The sequence below is a fragment of the Podarcis bocagei genome, assembly GCF_964188305.1.
Source record: "Podarcis bocagei genome assembly, chromosome: 3".
Taxonomy (NCBI): domain Eukaryota; kingdom Metazoa; phylum Chordata; class Lepidosauria; order Squamata; family Lacertidae; genus Podarcis; species Podarcis bocagei.
The window spans coordinates 108,547,905-108,559,805 of record NC_138127.1 but is presented as its reverse complement, the minus strand read 5'-3'; the positions used below and the strand labels follow the sequence as shown (position 1 = coordinate 108,559,805).

Genomic DNA, 11,901 nt, shown 5'->3' with positions numbered 1-11,901 from the left:
GCCTTGGTAGTAACAATCACTACCCTGGATGGTTTAAAAAGGGGATCAAACAAATTCACGGAGGAATATTGATGACTACTATTTGTGATGGCTATGCCATGTATCGGAAGCCGTGTACACCTGAAGGCCAGTCACTGAAGAGACAGCGCTTGTGCCATACTCATGAGCTTCCCATGTGGTTCACCAAAGGATCAGTCCTTTGGCCTGACCCAGCCGGGCTCCTATTGAGCGTTTATAAGTAGCACATTCACAAGAAAGGTTTTCCTCGGGGCTCTGATGGAGAGGCAAGGATGAGTTCCCATTCTGTGCCCACTTTGACCCTGATAATTATTACCCCACCCTCAACCCATGCTTTTTTTATTTGCCAAAAGGGCTTGCGTGTTAAATGCAAAACCACTTTTATTTTGCCCTTCAGTGATAGAGCGCATGCTCTGCACAGAGAAAGCCTTCGCGTCCGACCTTTGGATATTTCCAGGTAGGGCTGCAAAGAGCCCCCACCTGAAGACTGAAGGAGACTGTGCCAGCCAGTGATCTTGAGATGCCGCCGTGCAAATGCGGCGTCTCATGTTTCAGCGTCATAGATTGTGGGGCGGAAATATGGATTCATAAACCTAAGAGGTTCACCAGGAAGCTGCGAGGAGAGGGCCGAGAGAGGCTAGCCATGAATAAAAAAACGCTTGACCGTTTGCATTTAGCTAGCACCACCGGTGGTTCAACTGGGTGTGCTGCCACTGTGCTTAATGTGCGAATGGACCGACCTGCACGCTAGCAGCACAGCCCCTGAGCATGCACAGCCCCTGAAGCCCCTCTCGCCTCCAATGCGCTGTGCTTTCCGCAACCCTCTCAGCACAGTTACTGGGGAGCAAGGCGCACTGACGGCACTGGGGCTTACTTCCAAGTAAAGCCGCACAGGAATGCGTTGCTGGCCAGCTGCCCATTGGTAACCCGCGACTGCGGATTTTACTTTTAAACTGCTTTTCAAAGAGCGCTGTCAACTTAAGCGGCGCCTTGTACAACAGAAGCACTCCGACCACATGCACAGGCAGGTGATGCCCTAAATACCTTGCCAAGCACACTCACACTTAGGTGATGGCTGTCAGGGGGGGGGGCAACTTGAATAAAATATTGGGGGGGGGGACGATGACAGGTGAGCTCTGCCTTCCATAATTGCTCACCTGACGTGCAACCCACCCACCATTGGAATGACAATGCCCATCAACTTTTTAAGGGGAGGCAGCCCCCTCAAATATTTAATTGGGGTGCATGGGTGGGTGTAGCCATTGGTGGTACAGAGGGGGGCAGCTGCCCCCTACACCAAGTAAATAAATAAAAAATGATTAACTGCGTCTCAGATAACTCGGTTCTGCACCCCCCCAATAAATCCTATGGCTGTCCCTCCCCCCCCCCGTCTACTTGCAGAGAGAAAAGCAGCAGCAGAACACCCCCCCCCTTCTTAAAACGAAGCCTCTCGTTAATATCTAACGCCTGGTGAGGAGGATACAGGCAGCTGCTGCGCCCGCCGAACTCTGCACATGCTTAGAGGCGCTCTTTCCCGAGCGTCGGCGGCGTCGAGCTCGGGCTGGCGAGGGGAGCGCGGGCTGGTGTCGCTGCTGCCCGTGGCCGGAGGAGGCCGAGGGCGGAGAGGAGGAGGAGGAGGAGGACGAGGCGCCGGCGGTTCCCCTCAGGCGGCTGCTGCCATCCTGCCCAAGATGGCGGCGCGCGGCTGAGGCGGTCTCGGCCCCTCGCCTCGGCGGCGGCGGCGGCGGCGGCCTCCCCTTCTCGCGGCTGCCTCCCTCTCTCCGTCCTCCCTTGCCAGCCCCTCGGCCGCGTCCCGCCCCGTCTCCTCCTCCTCCTCCTCCTCCTCGCCCCCTCGCCATTCCGCCCGCCCTCGGGAGCCGAGCAGGCGGAGCAGGCGCCGCAGGCTGAGCGAGCGCGGAGACAGGGGGCCCCGGGCGCCCAGGAGCCCCGCCGAGGGAGCCGGGGCCCCAGAAGAAGGAGGACCACGACGACGAGGAGGAGAACCGCCAGCGCCCGCCGCCCGAGCAGCAGCAGGAGGAGGAGGACGCGAGGGCCGCCCCCGCCGCGCTCCTGGCCGGCCCCGGGCGCGCCCGGTCCTCCTGGCCGCCAAGGAAGGCGACCACCCCCGGTCCTTCCCCGCCGAGGAGGGAGGCCTCGGCCCGGCCGGAGGCAGCAGGTGAGCCCGCAGGGGGTGGGCTGAGCTGTCAGGCGAGGAGGGGAAGCCCGGGCCGAGGCTTGCTTTTGGGGGGGGGGAGGCGCAGCTTTGGGGGCTGGGGGAGTTTGCAAAAATTGATTATTTTTGTGGGGGGCGAAGAAGCTCGCGGGGGTTGGTTTAAAGAAGGGGGCGGGGCGCATTTTGGGGGGTCCTCCAAGGGGCGATTTGGGTGGGTGCGAAGGAGGGGGCGGGGTCCGGGGTGTGTGTTTTTTTGGGTGGGTGGGCGCTGCACCAGGAGCAGTGGCAGAAGGAGCAGGGCTGCTTTTGGGGGGGGGGCGGATTGTATGATTTTGAGGTCTGGGTGTGACAGGGAAGGGGGCAGGGGCGTGTTGGTGCAAAAGCCTGGCGATTGGGGGGTGGGGGGTCGTCGCGGGGTGGGTGGGTCTGCCAGGGGAGTATGGTGGGTGCTGGAGAGCAGGGGTCCCCCGGGGGGTGGGGGGTCTCCGTGCCAAGAGGAGGTTGTGGCAGATAGAAGGGAGTTTGCTTCTTTTGGGGTGGGGAAGGGGACACACAGGGTACCCCCCCCCGCAGGAAGAAGACCTTTCCCCCAAATCGGTGCGGACAGGTCAAAGGGGTTGCACTCCCCCCCCCCAGCCCAGATTAGGGAGCTGTGCAATGAAAAAATGGGTAACTAGGACCCTAGGGAGCTGGAAAGCTATAGGCCGGCGAGGGGATCTCCCAGAAGGATCTGTCAGATGCCAGAGAAGGTTGCAAAGTACCCCAAAACTCGGGACTAATGGAAGATCCCAGCAGTGATGGATTTAGGGTGGGGGGGTGGGCAGTTCCCTCACACAGGGTGCAGAACAGAGAGGGTGCAAAGTAGTAGCAGTAGTAATCATCATCCTCATCATCATCCCTGGTACGTACTCAGTTATTGTGAAAATAAGAAATATTGGGGGGTGGGATTTGCCCAATTCTGCCATCGCTCAGGCAGGGTGCCATATTACCAAAGTCCACCCCATAGGCGATCTGTAGAGAAGTGGAGAGAAGGTGTGCTTGTGTGGGAGTGATCTTTAGTTATGGGGAATAGTTAAGGGGGGAATGGAGTGGGAAGGGGGTGCCTGGGGTTTGGTGGAATGTGTGGGAAGGGGTTTCCAAGGAGAAAGGGAGCAGCCCCAGGCTCTGTGGGGATGTGGTGTACCATCCAGTTTCCCTTTACATCTTTGGTTAAACCAGAGTAGAAAGCAGTTCCTGGAATTGACATTATCTCCTCCCCACAACAAATCAGAAGTGGTGGTGGTGGTGGTGAAGCAACGGTAATAACTTTGGCTCTGAATGGGAGGGCTTGTACCCCACCTTCAAATCCCGGGGAGAGTCAGTTGAGCAGGGGACCAGGAGGACACTTCAGTCTTAAAATCGGAGGCTTGTGGAAGGAGAGTGTCAGCAAGTATTTGTGTGTACAGAGGCAGAGAGAGAGCCTGGGTTGGGAGGAAGTGTGTATATGGTGGTTCAAAGTCGTTTAACTAAAAATCTGTAGGTGGGGGAATACTCCTGCTTGTTTCTGGGTTATGTCAAGTGCCGCATACACCCTCCCCTTTAAAATTTCAGATGAATAGTGTAACTTTCAGGAGTAGGGAAAACCTGCCTCCTCTTCTCCCACACCTAAACTTTTGACATGCCTGCGTGTTCATCTTCTCCTGCAAAACTACACACAACCACCTGCAAGTTTTAATAGCAAAGTAGTGAAGCTGCTTTCTTCTTGTCCAGATTGGTCATTAAGAGTCTGGGCTGCTTTGACTGCGTAAACATGGCTGGGGCAGGGTGCCGTGCGACGGGCCCATATTGGGGCAAAGATGGTGCTGGTGACAATCCCACAGCAACAGGGGGCCTGTAGGCAGAAGTCTTCATTGCCCAGAGAGACTGGGCTGGGAGCGTAGGTGTTCTCCGTTGCTGCTTTTAAGTGTGGCCTCTTTGCTTTTGCATGTTGCATCTCATCATCAGTTGGATTATCAAAAGCAGAGGCAGCAAACTCTTTTATGCACATTAATTGTTTACACACTCCTCTTTCAGAGAGCCTGGGGAGAATAAGTAATGTACTTGTGCAGTTTTTCTGGTTGAAGGAAATCAAGATGGTAATGAGGTATCGGATGGTATGGAGGGTAATTTGAGCTCAAGAGATGGATTTTTAATTTTTTTTTAAGGGCAAGGGATGAAATAGTCTTTGAATAAGGACTGAGGGTGATGCGGGTCTGACTTGGTGCTGTGTTAGAGTTTATGTTTAGAGACTGCCCCATTTGTGTTGCCTTCTGAATGGTTTGGTTTCGTATAAAAGGCTTTTCCAGGCACTTGCCAGTTCTGCTCTAGTGTGTTATCAAATCAGCTTAGTGAATGTGTTTATAGATAATATGGTTTAATGCGTTACACCTGCAGCATAATGTTGCTGACTGGCATTACAATTATATGCATGAATCTCATGTTTGAGTGCATGTAAACGGCTTTCCTACCCTCATCTTCAGGCAACTTGAAGTTTCTGAAGCTCACATCCTGGAAGCGACCCTCTTCTTGAATTAATCTCATGGGTAGGAAAGAGGGAATGACTTGGGTTTTTTTGTTTTTTTTTGCTGAATGTGACATTCAGGATGGAAATAAATAGTGACTGAAAGGAAACTTTTTTCCAGTGTGGGTTGAGAGCACTGCACCTTTACGTACTGCGGCACATGTTGACGTTTCAGTAACTGAGAACTCGGTCATCATCCTACCCTTTATTGTGCATTCTAATCATTCTACTGGTTTACATTACAAAAACTGGAAAGTATTCTTTGAAGTAAACCACACCATGTTTTAAAAATAGGCAAAGGTTTTGCAGTTCAGAAATGGGAAGAGGCTTCCAGGTATTTTCAAACCTTTTAAACTAAATGTTCACCTGGAATATCTGGAGTGGCATCAGTTTAGACTTCTTTAAATCCAATGTCTGTTCATTCATTTGACTACATTTATATAATCTGTCTCTTAACTTGGAGTCGCTCCCCCACCCAAGTGACTGACAATATAAATTCAATTAAAAGTGAACACCACATAGAAACAATGAGTTCATTAAAATCTATCCTAAAACTGAAGAAAGAAAAATACCAGAGGTCAATGGGGCAGAACTGGCTTCATTCCAAGTAATTTGCTTCAAATGGATTGAGGGGGTGTGTGTGAGTTTAAAAGAAATGAAAAGTGAAAGAAGAGTTGGAAATAGTTTTCTGTTGGTTGCGTGTGTAAATCTTCTGCATATGAAGAAATACTAGTGCGCAGAATGAAGTAAGCATGAGCTCTAGTTGTGGTTTTAACAAAAGACAGTGACATCCTTAAATAAACTATGGATCTTGCTCCTCCAGGAGGCAGTGATGGCCACCATCTTGGATGGCTTTAAGAGAGGATTAGACCGTGGGTAGGCAAACTAAGGCCCGGGGGCCGGATCTGGCCCAATCGCTTCTCAGTCCAGCCCGCGGACGGTCTGGGAATCAGTGTGTTTTTACATGAGTAGAATGTGTCCTTTTACTTAAAGTGCATTTGTGGGTTATTTGTGGGGCCTGCCTGGTGTTTTTACATGAGTAGAATGTGTGCTTTTATTTAAAATGCATCTCTGGGTTATTTGTAGGGCATAGGAATTTGTTCATCCCCCCCCAAAAAAAGTATAGTCCAGCCCCCACACAAGGTCTGAGGGACAGTGGACCAGCCCCCTGCTGAAAAAGTTTGATGACCCCCGGATTAGACAGATTCATGGAGGAGAAGACAATCAGTGGCTGCTGGCTACAGTGGCTAAGATCTCCCATCATGGTTAGTCGCAGTAGGCTTCATGAGAGATGGGTGTTTTTGTTCTCGCGTCTTGCTTTCTGTTTGACTGAGGTTAAAACGGGATGCTGGACTAGATGGGCCACTGGCCTACGTGACGTCCTTATGACATTTTCATCTTGTGGTGATCTGCGGTAGATCTGTAAGAACTTGTTGTTTTAACAATAGCGGCAACAAAATGACCCCCCACCCCTCCGCATTATGCTGCTGCAACATAAACAATGTGGGTTAAACGGAAGTGGATTTTAATTGGGAAGAACTGTTAAGGTCCTCCACTTCCAGGGTGGATAAAAATCAATTATTTTTTTAAAAGAATAAAAAAATCAGTTTTTTTTTTAAAAAATCAGATTATTTTTTAAAATTTAAATTGGATTTTTAAAATAAAATGCTTTTGGAGGAAAAATCTTTCTAAAGATAGTTTTCTATTTAAGTTACATTATAGTCCAAAGGCTGTTCATCCGGAAATAAGGATTTGTTTTAAGTTTTTCATGTGTGCTAAAACTCAGTCTAAGTTTAACCACATCAGTTAACAAACATGGATACATATGCTATAGTGTTATTGCTTTAGTTAAATAAATTGTTTAAATTGTTATTAAGGAAATGATTATTTTTCTCCTTCCAGTAAAGTACATCAGACAAGTTATGTAAATATAAACAGTTAACTTATTAAACCTCACAATAATTTCATAATTATCTGTCTATGTATTTCTGATAGTATAACCAAATCTGTAATTTTTGATATAACTGTAAAAAGTACTCTGAAAATTTATTATTCCAAAAATGAAACCATCTGTTGTAAATATTAAGATTATACCAGCAAGAATGAGTCTTTCTGTAAAAAAAGAGAGATTTAAATCCAGTCTTACTGACTAGTGATTTAAATCGTGATCGATTTAATTTAATTTAATTGATTTGATGTAAATCAGATCCACCCTGTCTAGTTCTAGTACTCAAAGCAAATTCCTGCATATGCTCTCAACTGGATTGCCCGGGTTCATTTGTTCCAGCGGCGGGTGCTTGGTTTTTATTGGGAGGTGTGTATAGGCACATGCACAAATTTTAATACTTCACAGTTCTAATACTGAAAGAGTGCTCAAGAACTGTGAATAGATAGGTTTGCCTACTTATAGAGGGATTTTTTCCCCTCTGGCCACAAGGAGGAAAGCGACCTAAAATAGAAAAACTTGAGTGTAAAACCATATTTCAGTGGTGGTGAAATATTTTGTTTTCCGCCGGCGTGGAGTGGGGAGTAGATCAAGCTGATGTTCATTTCAAATATATGGACAAAGGATTCTGTTTTTTGCAGGATTGTTCTTTAAGTCTGTGGCTATTAGCTGTGGATTAAAGAAAAACAGATTGACGAGATGTGTGGCAATGCATTGTCAAATATTGCAACACTGCCCTTGTTGCATTCCTTCCAAGAACTTGGCATGATATTTGGGGATCAAGTTATCAAATGGAGATATCTGATGCATCAGCTGAGCTTTTTTTTAATGCACAAATTTCCTCTTGCCAGTGGCGTAGCGTGGGTTGTCAGCACCCGGGGCAAGGCAAGTACCGTATTTTTCGCTCTATAAGACGCACCAGACCACAAGACGCACCTAGTTTTTGGAGGAGGAAAACAAGAAAAAAAATATTCTGAATCTCAGAAGCCAGAACAACAAGAGGAATCGCTGCACAGCGATCCCTCTTGCTGTTCTGGCTTCTGGGATAGCTGCGCAGCCTGCATTCACTCCATAAGACGCACACACATTTCCCCTTACTTTTTAGGAGGGAAAAAGTGAGTCTTATAGAGCAAAAAATACGGTAATTTGCGCTCCCTAACCCGTGGATTTGCGCCCCCTAACCCGTGGATTTGCGCCCCCTAACCCTAACCCCCGGATGTTGCGCCCGGTGCGGCTGGCCCCCCCTGCACCCCCCACGCTACGCCACTGCCTCTTGCGGCAAGCATGAATATTTTATTTTATTTATTAAATTTTTTAGTCCCTATATCTTACCCAAGGCAACCCAGAGTGACTTCCATCCATCCATCCATCCATCCATCCATCCATCCATCCAACCAACCAACCAACCAACCAACCAAAGAAAATACCCACAATACATTAAACCCAGGTTGGAGGAGGAATGCATTATTCATAAGTGTGACTAATTTACAGTTTGTTATGGAAAGTAAGTTGTGACTTATAGAAATCGCTGTCTTGTATCTTAACACTATTTCGGAATTATGTATTTTACCCCAACTCCTGAGCATCATGCATTTGAAAATATAATCTTAGTTGTTTATTATTATTATTATTATTATTATTATTATTATTAAGCTTACATTGTTCAAGTATATTTGTAATGAGCTGATTTGGAGAGAAATTTGGTGATTGCTGCTAGTTCGGGAAGTTTGAAAGGGAAGCAGTCAGAACTTATTACTATTACTGTATTACTTATTCCATTTATGAATCTCTTCTCATGAAGCATTTTGAATTGATTTTGCAAAACATATCTAAAACAATTGCATGTATTTAAAAAACAGTTACAATAATTGTATATATAAAGCAGTTTCAAGTCCAATAAACATACCAACTGGCTATAGAAATCTTGACTTAGAGGGCTCTTGAAAGAGGAAAGCCTTCAACAGGCACCATAAAATGTGGGTGGTAGTTTTACTCAGAGTAGACGCATTGAAATTAATGGGTCTGACTTTTTACTGAGTAAAATTTAGTTACATCCCACCCGTGGTCTGTATATAGTCATTGCCTTTCTGAACTCCCTGTGAGGGAGTTCCAATGATAAGGCCCCCCACACTATAGTCCAAAGTCCTCTAAGTTGCAATTATGAATCAATAATGCAAGATATAATATTATGGGGAAGCTATTCAGCGATGGGGGGAGTTGTCCTTATTTTTGTGAAAGTAAAGTTTTATGTTTTTGTTTTGCCTATTATGTTTGCTAGAAACCATGATCCTTCACCGTTTGAAAACGTTGTTTTAAAAAGTTTTAGGTAAAGTTCTGTGTTGTGCTTCAAAGAGAAAAAGAAGCAAAGCAACTTGAGTGTTAAAACAAACTATATGAGAAAAGACTATGGGACAAAAAAAACTATGGGAAAGAGCAAATACAGTTTTGACTGGCATATGTGGGGGACAACATTTTTACATATTTTACTCAGCCCTCCAGATGTTTTGAAACTACAATACCCATCATTCCTGACCACTGGTCCTGTTAGCTAGGGATGATGGGAGTTGTAGTCCCAAAACATCTGGAGGGCCGAGTATGCCTTTGCCAGGTGTAGGTGCTTGGCCTCAATGGGAGGCTACTTTCATTTACATTAAATTAAAAAGAGACCTTTTGTTTGAGACACAGGCTTAAAATATTTAATTGCATCTGGTGCTATGCTAATATGGTTCTGCTGGTGCAACAGGACTTCCATTTCTTTCCCCCCCCATCCACCTGCCCCCTTCAACCTTATAGAGCTGTTTTTGAAGGTGTGATGGGAGAGAGGAAGACGAAGCTCCACCCACATGGAAGCCTGTTGCACCATCAGAGCTGTAATATTTTATAGGGCCTATGGTTGATATCCGAAAAGACTTGAGAGTATTTCATACATGATGGAACTGGAAGTGTCTGTTGTCTGTTGCCTAACTTGCTTGTGTAAGGTAGTCTGTGTTGAGCCTTATAGGTAAATACTTCTCCACCCCAGGAACTGGAATAATTATCCTCTGGATTTGCATTAGGGCTGGCAACTCTGAAGAGTTTGGTAGGTTGAGGGTTGGGTTTTTTTTGCACAAACTGCTGTATTTGGAATGGGCTGTTTCCATAAAACTAGCAAGAATGCATCCAGCCAGAACCAGTGGGGTCTCATTTGCGCTTGGGGATGCATCAAACATTTATGCGTCTTCCATGTGGAGAGCACTTCTGTGTAGGGAAAAGAATATACAGATCTTTCCATGTAACTTTGCGTTGTATAAACATGTTAGCTTGGTTTCCATTTCATCAACAACAAGAAGGAACTGAGCTTTATTTAGTACAACTTCAGGCAAGTTGCCGAATAAATAGAGCTGCAATATAACTTATTGTAAATTATATTACCGCAAATATATGAAAGTTTGATTTGCAATAGTAAACATTTCAGAATAGTTGTGGATTATGCTTAGCAAATATCCTCTCACTGTTATTTTTCCTCACGCTGTCTGCTTTGGCCCTAGTTTTATGCAGCAACGTAGCTTAGTAGTAGATCTGGTTTGATCCTAAGCTTCTCCTGGTAGTGTTGGAAAAGGCTGCTATCTGAAACCCTGAAGAACCTCTGTCAGTGTGTGTGTGTAGTGCATTGCTCAGTGGTCTGACTCTGTGTATGGAAGCACCCTCTGTTCCTGACTTTGATGGGGATTGTACTGTCCCTCACAAATATTATTACTGGTTTATTTCTAAACTGCCCTTCCTCTGAGAGCCCAAGAAGAGTCTGCTGGATCAGGCCAGTGGGCCATCTAGCCCATTATCCTGTTCTCACAACGGCCAGCCAGATTCCTGTAGGAAACCGGTTAGCAGGATCTGAGCGCAACAGTACCATGTAATATTTACTACCTTACTGGCTATGCAATGAAGGACTAGCAGAACTATGAAGCATCCAAAAACCAGGGTTGAAATCCTGCACCCAGTAAAGTCAAAGGGTCTTCAAATATCTTACTCAGGTGTATTGGTCAGAAGGGAAATTTCAGTGTCCCAAACTGCCTGGTTTCAGCTAATCTAGCATAAAACTTCAGTAACTTGCTGGAATAAAAGAGAAGAAACTGAAAATGGACAGTCTATGTTTGGCTGGGTATACATAGTTGTACAAACAGCTGCAACATTGCTTTCCTGAGGGTTGGGAGCTTAGTTCCACTTTCAGAATAAATGGCTTTCAAAGCTAACTGTTTAGCAAACTGTCCAAACAGTTTGTGCAACTTTTCTTTTGCTGTGCACTGAATATTGTTGCTGCGAGAATGGAATGATGAAATCTCAAGTTCGGTTCCTATTTAAAAGAGAAACCAAGTTGAGTACATGTGAGTAGCATGACTCTGAAGAAACATAAAGCAAACTGGGTCAGGGTTCCTTACTTTATTTCAGAGCGGCTTTAGACTGGTTGTCTGTGTGCGTACAGAGAGGGGCCTTTTTCAGTTTGCTGTTTTGAAGTAGGACAATTATTTTTACAAGTGGGACCTGCATTAAGAGATTCAAATCCAGTTTCCTCACTCCTCCCCCAGCCCCAAAACAGTCAGCCTGCAAGCCATGGCTTCTGAGCATATTCAGCCCTCAGTGGGGCTGTTTGGGGGTTTAATTTTGCCCCTTTAGATTTATGGCCTGCCTTTATTGTGGAACTCAGCCCCTCACATGATCACAATGAAAAATATTGCGATCCAAACCAAGACCTAAAATCATGTATATATAAATCTTTCAAATTTTGTGCAAAATCCCCCAAATGCCACTCCCTTCTGCCATTTTTAGTTTTTGTGTGAATTTAGAATAAATTAAAAGAATAAATTATTCAAATTCCAAGCAACTTCCTTGAGTCATCTAGTCCCACCTTCTTCTGTATTCTGCCATCCTTGGCAGATGTAATTTCATCCTTTTAGGAAGAATTCGTAACTTTCCCTGTGCAATTGTGAGCTCTGTTCCTTGACTGGTAAAGCAAATGTGTATTCCATGAGTAGGCAAACTAAGGCCCGGGGGCTGGATCCGGCCCAATCACCTTCTAAATCTGGCCCGCAGACGGTCCAGAAATCAGTGTGTTTTTACATGAGTAGAATGTGTCCATTTATTTAAAATGCATCTCTGGGTTATTTGTGGGGCATAGTAATTCGTTCATTTTTTTCTTCAAAATATAGTCCGGCCCCCCACAAGGTCTGAGGGACAGGGGACCGGCCCCCT

General features: G+C 45.9%; 1 protein-coding gene across 4 annotated transcripts in view; it reads left to right on the top strand.

The window, feature by feature from the left end:
* Window positions 1-2,033: 2,033 nt before the first annotated feature.
* Window positions 2,034-11,901, top strand: part of NCOA1 (nuclear receptor coactivator 1) — a 298,889-nt gene continuing 289,021 nt past the window's right edge. For all 4 annotated transcript variants that reach the window (XR_014006493.1, XM_081188396.1, XM_081188399.1 and 1 more), the window contains exon 1: window positions 2,034-2,194. The gene's annotated coding sequence lies outside the window, so the exon portion shown is untranslated. The remainder of the gene's footprint in view (window positions 2,195-11,901) is intronic.